This window comes from Salvia miltiorrhiza, chromosome 2, assembly GCF_028751815.1.
Source record: "Salvia miltiorrhiza cultivar Shanhuang (shh) chromosome 2, IMPLAD_Smil_shh, whole genome shotgun sequence".
In the NCBI taxonomy this organism is placed as follows: domain Eukaryota; kingdom Viridiplantae; phylum Streptophyta; class Magnoliopsida; order Lamiales; family Lamiaceae; genus Salvia; species Salvia miltiorrhiza.
In genome coordinates this window covers 20,597,363-20,608,229 of record NC_080388.1, presented here as the reverse complement: position 1 = coordinate 20,608,229, position 10,867 = coordinate 20,597,363, and positions in this window count along the sequence as shown.

Below are 10,867 nucleotides of genomic sequence, written 5' to 3'. Positions count from 1 at the left end.
GTTAAAATCGTGTGAGTGAAATCTGATAGTGGAGAGAGAAAATCGCGAGAGTGAAAATCTGAGAGTTGGGAGAGAAAGTCGTGAATTATGTGTGAGAGTTTAGGTGTGAATTGTGAGTTGACAGTTTTTTAATTTTTAAAGTTGAGGGTGTAGTGGGAAAAATTCGTATAGCCCAATTTTAAATATATATTCATGGCCCAATTGGCTAGCCCAATTAAAAAGGTCAAATTAATTTCAACTAAATTGGTCCACATGCTAGGTCATCAGGGTCAATCCCGAATGCAAGGTCATTAAGGCCCATCGACCCAAACCCTAGAAGAGGCAACGATTTGGGAAAGAAAGCAGGAAACTGATGAGGGATATCGACCCCACAAATATCGGAACAACTAGGATTTAGGGGGATGTGTCAGCAAAAACCCTAGCCGTTAGGCTATCACGGTATAAATAAAAATCAATTAGGTCAATAGACACATACAATCATTCACACTCCAACACGTTCTCTCACTCTTCTCTCCCCACTCGCACTATTCTGCCTCCACGCTCTCAGCCTTAGGTTTTCCGGTGATCAGATCAACCGAGACGACCCAACAGCCCTCGCTCATTGCTCAATCGCCTTCAACTCCGTCGACCAGATCGACCCGATTTACTCTTTCATTTACTTTCAATTGCTTTCAATACAATTTTTATTGATATTGTTTACTAACTTGAGCGTCGGAGGCCCTTCTATCGACACCCCACCGGTGCTCCAAGAAGGGCTCTAACGTTGTTCGTGTTTCAGGTTGCTAGTGTCCATCGTATCGGATGACCCCGACGTCTTTATCCATAATCGTTAGATTCATCCCCAATAATTTGGCGCCCACCGTGGGGCCCTAGCAATCAAGCATTCCCAACGAACACTCATTGAGCTCTACCATGAGTACCCCAAACGACACACGCAACACGACCGATGCTCCCTCCCAAACCGAGTTGTTGGCCCAAGTGGAGATAGATGCCAAGCTCAACGCCCTGATGGACCAGATGGCCCAGGAAAGGGAGAGTCGGTTGTTGTTGGAGAAACAAAACCAGGAGCTACTCGCCCGACTAAACGCTCTCACCCAGATTCAAACGCCTCCGCCAATTCAAACGCAACGCCCTGACCGATTCCGGGTTCCAATTAACCCCATGATAGATATTGAGGACATCCCGCTTACGCCCCATGGAACTGAGATCAACCCAGATGACCCTTCATCATCGGTAAGAAATAATAGATCGGAGGTTAATCATCCTAACACGGGTAATCTTCATGTGAATGTAGGTGAAACACATGTCTTGGACCAGACACCCGGGGCAACCAAAGCAACCAGGACAACTGGGACGAGCGTAATGGGAGCCATCACTCAAGTCAACCTGACAACCGGGGGAGTGGACCATTCTACCCCGATAGGCTGGACCGATACCACCCAGGGGCATGTTGTGCCAACGGGACCACACGAAGGTGACCCAACGGGACAACCAGATGGAGCAAGGCGAACAGGTCCACTTGGTCATAATGGCAGCATTCAAGATCAACCATTCCTGGTTGATCAGGGACGACAGGGTATGCCCAACACCATCCAAAAATTAGACCCTGCCTTGGCTAGAAGACTGGCGGATATGGAGGCCATTATCTGTAACACCCCGTATTTTGAGAAGCTATTTGTGCCCTAGCTCGAACTTAAATTGAGGTTTTTTAAATAGTAGCTAGAGGAATTATGCACGTGGGCGAATAAATGAGATAAGAATTATTTTGAGAGTTTAATAGGAGGCGATTTTATTTTCTCGGGCCTTATAAATCCTATTATTGAGAGACATATCTTCGCCCTATATTTTTATTGAAATGTCTATGTGATATTAATATTTTACGTGGTGGAATATTCACATATACTTTATTGATGCATTATAATTATGGTATTAGTAATATCATAATTGAGATAAAATTTTTCCCACACGTAAATAGATATATTTTCTTGGGATATATTCCTACACACAAAATTAGAGATAAAATTATTCAAGCATATATATATATATATATATATATATATATATATCTATATCTCTCTCACTCTCTCTCTCACTCTCTCTCACTCTCTCTCACTCTCTCTCCCTCACGATCTCTCCCACATTACTCTTTTTCTTCCCCCATAAATGAAGACCACATGCACCATTAACAACCCCCCCTAAAAGGCTAACCTATCTAGCCAACATCCTCCCCATTTTGAGCTCACACATGCACATGCACTCCTTTCTTCCCCCCCCCCCCCCTCATTTTGCTCGGTCTCTCTCTCTCTCTCTCTCTTCTCACTCTCCTGCACAATTAAGAGCATGACATCCTCACCACCATCATCCTATTTACTACAAGATTTTCATTTATGAAAGAAATCACACCCTCACGTCACCTCTCATCAAGGCAAGCTCTCTCTCTTCTTCTTCTTCTCTATTTTTCAGCAGCCACCCCTCCTCACTCCACCACACTTCTTTTCTTGTTTCACCATTTATAGAAAGAGTTAAGGAAGCCAAAAGTGTTCTACCTTCACACCAAAGCCACCAAGAGTGCTCCAACCTTCAAGCACAAGCTTCAAGAATCCTACGCACCATCCTCTACTCCACCTCCCTTGATCTTGTTGGTAGTAACCTTCAAATCCTCCTCTTATGTTATGTATATATTTTCATGATGAATAAGCATGTATATTGAAGTATATTGAAGCATGATAGTTCCTTCTCTACTTATAATTTTCGAAAATTTTGGTGAAAGAAAGCATTATGAACTCCTTCAACTTTCAACTTTCAACTACTTTTCATATGCTTAAACACCTCTACATGTTAGATGCATGAGAAGGGAAGATATATTTCTTGAAAACCCTTGAGAGGGTTATATGTTATGATAATTGAAGAATGATGAGTCTTAGTGAGAAAATGCATGAGAATGATGGTGAATTATAGATCTAAAAGGATATGTGTAAATGTTATTATTTCAACCATTTCGGGAAGTTTTCTTACGTTCTGGGCTGATGAGTCGATGAGGTTTCCCTCGTCTAAAAATCTTCAAAATTTTATGGTGTATATATATATGTGTTTTGTAAGCTCTGGTAAAATTTCAAATCATTTAGATCTTGTTTACTACCTTTTTAAAACATAAAACTTTTACTGCGCATTTCCACCGGAAATTTAGAAGGGCAGTCCCTAGAGTCACACTTTTCAGTGACTTCCAAAAACATTCAGCCTCCCAAATTTTTATGGCAGAAAGATACATGTATTATACCGATGCACGTCAAATTTCAAACCATTTGGACAACGTTTACTAATTTTTAAAAATCCTAACTTCCAGTCGTGCAAAACTGCCGAATCTGGTTGACTGTGGGAAAACACCCATATCTCTTAAACCACTTCGAGTTTTTCACTCTACTTTTTTTAAACAAAACTAGACTCAAAGAGGTTTTCATCGGTATAAGTCTTGAATCCAGAAGATTTCTGAGTTAAAACAGTTTATTCGTTAAAGTTGAGGCAGAACAGAATGGTAAACTGTAGGTGTCCGAAAAATTCTACCTTGATTTTGTTTTAAGGATTTTTAAAAGTTTTGGTGGAGATATACACCATGTTATGGCATGAAAATGCTACTAAAAAATTTTATATATTTTCCAAAGCTTACATGAATATTTGAGAATTTATTTACAAGGGTAAAAGATTTCAAGTTCATAGAGTGACTTTTAAGTCACTTGAATATTGAGGTAATTCATAAATATATTATATGGAATAATTGAGTAATTTGATGTATGAATGACTAAGTGATTGATTTGAATGCTATTTACCTAGGATTGAGAGTATTTTAATTGGATAAGATATCCAATTAAATTGGGAGGTCCAATTGGGTAAATAGTAGAGAAGTTATAAGATGAGATTAAGCACATGATGAAAGTATAAGTATTAGATATTAGTTAGATTAATTTCTAACTAGAGTTTATTTTGTCACATGGCAATCTAAACCACGTGCACCACCAAAGGTTCGAGTGACGGCCGGCGTTAGTACGACTCTGAGCTTTACGTCATCGACCCTTGAGACGGGTGGGCTTTATTCTAACTCTATTATGGCAAGCTACCATGATAAAGAGTTCAAATGCAAAATCTTATGAAAATGAAGCATGTTAAAGTATTATTGTTGAAGTATTATGAAAATTGTCATCTTGCCATATTTATTATTGATGAGTATGAAGTATGGTATGCTGCCTCTATGAAAGACATGACTATGTTCATGATGCAAGATATCGGCCTTTAACTGAGCTATATGACAGTAAAGGTTTTGTGCGCAGAGGTGATCGTGAGCCGTCTCTAGTCGGCCGATCACGGTGATTTGAAGGAGGCCTCCTTCTCTTCACCTAATATGTATATGATGTATGAGTTATCATAGTTGGCACATACCCTGAATATATATTGTCTGCAGACTAATGATATTATGATGATGATGCAAATGAGTTTATGACAGAAAAACATGAACAAGTATTTTTAATCTCACTTAAATCCTGTTGATGCATTGAAAAGGACAAGATTGACATATAGCTCTAAGAGCAACATTTCAATTATTTCCGGCATGAGTCCACTGAGTGCTTTTTGGTACTCAACCCTGCATGTATTTCTAAATGTGCAGGTCTGGCTTGGCGCGAGGATGAGTTAAGGCTGTTGGAATTGTCAGTTGGCTGTGTCTTTCCTATGTCTCACACTTATCTTATTGCTTGACTCTATAAGTAATTGAACTCCCTGCTATAGGTCTTCACACATATAGTAACGTATCTCGCTGCACAACTCTGATGAAACTCCTTATTTAATTTGCTATTGCCTGTAAAATCTTATAAGGGAAAATACTTTTCAAACCCTTGCTAAGTCTCGAATCGCTTAATTATGTTTTACCCAAGCAAGTAATTATTTTTTGTCTTAAAATCTTTCTTGGAAATGAGTATATATTGCAAATGCTTCTGCTAATACAAAATGCAAATTCCATTTCTTTCACGATTATTTTTATTAAGTCGTACGATACTTGGTATACGCTATCACTGGCTATATCGGGCTGCGACAATTCTAGTTTTTGTTTTAGTGTATTTCCACTTTTTTCCATTGTAATCTTTCTTTTGTTTTAAGTTGTATTGTGCTTCACGGGTGTACTATCCAACAGTTTCGCGATTAGTTTTAGTTTAGTTTTTATTCTCCACCATATTTTCCTGTTGCCTGGATATTGCAGTAGTATTTATTAGGATTACTTAGAGTGATCTCGATTATCAATCTCTATGGATACGATACTTGGTTGTTGTTTATTTGCCACAATTACACTGTGTTTGTTGCAATTTTTGTCGCTAAGAAAATAGTAATCACATAATAGAAAAGAAAACAATCAAAATAAATGAAATAGATAAAACTCGGAAAGAGTCTTGAATGAACATCTTGAATCTTGAATCTTGCATAAAATAAATCTAATCTATGAAAGCAATAAATTCTAAAGACTAAAAACTAAAAAAAAAATATGAAAAGAATGAGAAGAGAGATGTAGAGAGATGTTTAATAGGTTAACAAAATCAGTTATATATAGGCACATAGATAAATACAGTACAGAACTCGAAAATCCTGATAAAATCTCGAAAATTCTTAAAATTCCAAAAATTCGCAAATTCCCGTCGATCACTATTCACTGTTGTGCGCGACTTTCTTATTTCGGCCATATATCTTTCGTCCAAACTTCAATTTGCGATCTGTTTGCACTCACGAACTCGTATCGAGATGATCTATAACTTTTATTGAAACTATGTTTCAAAATTCAGCTTCAATATTTCTATAAATTTTATCAAAATACGAGCAAGTATCATATTTCACACAAAATAATGTAATTTAAGTACAAGACAATTATCATACACTCATTTTCCTATAAAATTGATATCTCTGGAATATTAAAAAGGAGTTATGGCCAAAAAAATACACAAACTTTGAAAAAAGTTGTAATTTTCACATGAACTTTCAGTTAAGCCAAAATATACACGAATTTATATTTTTGTTGCAATTTTCACCTAAGTTTGACTTTCAACTAAATTAGAGCTTAATTGACAGTCGGAACTTCACCTACTCTTGGTCTAACTTTCTGATGATGATGAACAGGGGGTGGATCCGGGATTTGAGGTTGGGGGGGGGGTGATTTTATTGATCTACGACGTCTGAAGATATTTACACTGGGGTTCGGGGCGAGAGTCCTGGAAACAAATTTTTTTGAGCATTCTGTACACTTTATTTTCATGCATTTTTTAACAATCACTTAATATAATAGATAATTGTTTGCAGTTCAATTAATTCAACATCAAGTAGATTGAAAGCATACAAAAATATACTTTTATGCATTCTTTAAAAAAAATATATTTCATTTTCTAAACAAATAAACTAACTTTCATTGTTAATAATTAGTAATTTTACTTTTAACTTTAGAATGGATTCAAATTCAACATTAAAAATTAAATAAGAAAAAAATAGGATAAAAATAGCATAACTGTAACAAATCAATGTACAATGTCAAATAATTAATATGGACAGTTGGATATACTATAAATAATGTATTATAATTTTTCTTCTATTTCTTATTTATATACATATATATAGATATATAAAATAAAATATATATATCTATATTTAAAATTAAATTTAAAAAAATTCAAAAATTAGGAGGGGGCTTCAGTCTCCACCCCAAATCCGTCATCGATGATGAGTATTTAGAAGCTCAGAGGTCTAAGAAAGCAAAATTTAATATATTTGACTTAATTTCGATTGTTAATTAAGCTTCAATTTTGTTAAAAGTCATATTTAGATGAAAATTACAATAAAAATATAAATTTATGTATTTTTTGGCTTAATTGAAAATTCAGATAAAAATTATAATTTTTTTCAAAATTCGTGTATTTTTTTTACCATAACTCCTTTTAAAAATTATGGAAAAGTGAGTGGTCAATAACTTCAATGGTTTTAACATCGTTAGGAGATGATTAACCAATAGGTGCAGTTGTGTCTTGTGTGATAACACACGTGATGTCATTGTCACTGATTTCGTTGGGTTGAACATAAATGTGATTATCACGTGCCCAATGTCCAAATCGATCGACCAGGCATATATGTTGTTATTTATTTATAGTATTTTTTATGGTCAAGAAAAACTAAATATGATTCTTTAAAATATATATATAGCCCACAACTTGTCATGGAATGCAAATGATGGTATCACGTGGAGATTGAATGAATCCTCGACGCTATGCTCCCATCGCCCCTTGTCGTTTGAACTCCAGGCTAAGAAATCTCCAAATTTAGTGATTTCTAAATGGAAGACGTGGTCGTGCCTTCACTCGTATGGATTATTATTTAATTTCCTTGTTGTCTTCTTGTGTATTAATAGTTCAAATAATATTTACAAGTGTGTAACTGATTGAAATTCGACGAAAAATTATTTTAAATTATTATTTAATTATATGATATTATTTTTATATAAGTAATTATTTATATATAAATTAAATTTAAATTTATTTAATTTAAGGTAATATAATTGAAATTATATTAATCTGAATTATATTCCTCAATTAAATGTTAACCTTTTATTAGAATAATAAGTATTTTTTTGAGTGGATTTTTAAAATGGCCACTTTCATATTGTAAAGATAAAAAATGTCCACTAAAATAAAAAACTTAAAAAATGTCCACTGTTACCAAAATACCCTTCACATTAAAAATTAAAAAAATGTCCACTTTACATCACCCCTTTAAAAAATCCCGCAATTCACAACCAGTGTGAATTCACAACCAAAAATTTTTGGTTGTGAATTCACACTGGTTGTGAATTCACAATTCACAACCAATCGAATTCACAACCAGAATTTTTTGTTTGTGAACTCACAACCAGTCGAATTCACAATCAAAATTTAATTCACAACCAGATTTTTTTGGTTGTGAATTCACAACCTAAATTTAATTCACAATAAGAATTTTTTGATTGTGAATTCAAAATCAGTCGAATTCACAACGAAAACTAGAATTTATTTTGATTGTGAATTCGAGTTTTAGTTGTGAATTAATAGATCCGGTTGTGAATTCAAGAATATTAAGTTGTGAATTCATCGAGCTGGTTGTGAATTCAAGAATATTAAGTTGTGAATTCATCGAGCTGGTTGTGAATTTAAAGACATTAAGTTGTGAATTCATAAATCTGATTGTGAATTTAATTTTAGTTGTGAATTCATAAATTTGGTCGTGAATTCAAGAACATTAATCAAAATGTTTCAGTTTCACAATCAAAATAAAAAACCACACATTAAGATCAAAGATAAAAATTCTCATAAGAACCTAAAAACTTCAAATTGAGTTCGACTAAATTATCCATGTCAACTTCTCAAGACAAAGATATTCACAACAGATTGAGCCAATTTCACCAGAAATTCAGTACACGCATAAAACTATGAAATCTACGAACATCAAAACTCAGAGGTTTCAATATGACAACTTATCAAACCTTATTTGTGTACTATACACAAATAAGCATCTAACTCATGCTCAAAAACCCCTACACAATAATCATCTAAAATTACGAAGCTAGTCAAAATCATCAAACTTTAAACAAGCATCTGGAGATCCCCACTCACCGCCGGCGGCAATAACACCGTCGCCGCCAGAAGACCTCCAGTGGAACCGACTCCGGCCTTCGACTCCTCTATGGCCGTAGCAATCCTGGTCCTTCTCACCGCCATGTTCTTCCTCGGCTTCTTCTTCGTCTACATCCGACGCTTCGCCGCCGAGACCGCTCCCCCCTCGCAAGGGAGGCGGCGGGCTCGATAGCTCCGCCGTGGATTCTCTCGTGAGAAGAAATCGAGCAGATCTGTGGCTGGCGAGCAGATCTGTCGTTGCAGCTGGAGGAGGCAATGCGACGGCAATTCGTTGTCGGAAGAGGCGGAGCGAGGGACAACGTTGCAGATCTGCGGCCATCTTCGCAGTCGAGTTCGACACCGTCCAGCGCGAGATCTGCAGCAAAGGCGGCGGCGGCGTTTTCTCCTCCAACTGATGCGCTCCGATCACCACCGTCGTCCTCGGGCTCGAACCGCCGTCCACGAATACCTGCTCAATCTCAAGCACCGCCGGCTCATCCTCCACGTCGCAGCATCCTTCCCCCCCCCCCCCCCCTCCCAAAAAACCTGCTCAATCTCAAGCACCGCCGGCTCCGCCGCCGTCCTCGCGATCGATTCCAAGCCGAAGCACGCCCTGAACGGCGCCACCGCCGCCGTGCTATTGATCCCCAAATTCGCAGACCTAGAGAGAGAAAGAGGAGAGATAGAGAGAAAGAGGGAGAGAAGATGAAATGGGTTATTTTAGGCTGAGGGGCATTTCGGTCATTTCAGTCACAAAGTGGACAATTTTTATTATTTTTATCTTAGTGGACATTTTTTATCTTTACAATATGAAAGTGGACAGTTTTATATATTTACTCTATTTTTTTTATATAAATTTTATTTTAATAATGTTTTGAAAAAGGTCGATATAAGATTGAAGATTTTCTTTCATTCGAGCATCATCTCGTCTGAACCCTGTAGGATCATATCATCATCTAAAACTCGAAAAACGACATCTAACGTTTGAACACCAGATTTTTGAGCACCATCTCGTCTAGACCATAAAAGACAAAAAATCAACTTTTATGCATCAATTTTTTTAACATCACTATCTGAAGCTTTGAAAGAACAAATTTAACTTGTGAGTATCATCTTATTTGAATTTTGAATGACCATAACTAAGTTACAAGAATTATCTCGTGTGCAGCTTTAAAGATCATTATCATCGTGAGCTTGTAAGATCATAATTAACTTCTAACATCATCTTGTATGCAGCTTGAAAAATCTTAACAATTTTTTGTGCATTATTTCATGTGGAGCTTGAAATATCATAATTGAGTTTAGAGCATCTCGTTTGAAATTTGAAAGAACAAAATTGACTCGTGAACATTTTCTCATTTGAAGTTTGAAAGACCATAACTAAGTTCTAAAAATCATTTCATGTGAACCTTAAGAAAGTTGATGCGAGATTCAAATTGATAAATTTTCATAAAAAAACAATGTTGAATCCAAATTTTATTTTTAAAAATATATACAAAATATATTATTTTATAACAAAATTAAATTGAAGAAATAATTTACTTAATCACACCAATTTATTTTTCAAAATTAAATTAATTAAATTATGTATTTAATTAAAAAAAATTGGTCAAATTGAATTGACAAAGAAATTAAAATTGTATTAATCTCAATCATTCCGCCAATTAAATGTAGTCTATGTAGATTTTTAATTTGGAAAGCAAGAGCTTATTCTTGTATAGGTTTTACTTTGATGAAATCTTATAAAATATCAATGTGAAATAAGGTGAGTTTTAGGCATCATTTCATTTAGAGCTTAAAATACAATAACTGAGTTTTAGGCATCATTTCATTTAGAGTTTGAAAGAATAAAATTGGCTCGTGAGCATCGTCTTGTTTGAAGTTTGAAAGACCATAACTAAGTTTTGAGAATTATCTCGTCTAAGGATTGAGAAAATTGATGTGTTATTCAATTATATCATATAAATCTATTTAGTATTTCAGTTGGTAAATTTTCATGAAAAAATCAACATGTAATCCAATTTTTTTTTTTTAAAATAAAAATTGTGCAAAATATCTTATTTTATGACCAAATTAAAATGAAGAAATAATATATATTGGGTTAATTATCCATAAAATACTGAACTTTTATTTAATTCTGGTTTTGCACACAAACTTTGAATTGTGGCGTGATAAATACTCCCTCCGTCTCATGAATCTTGACA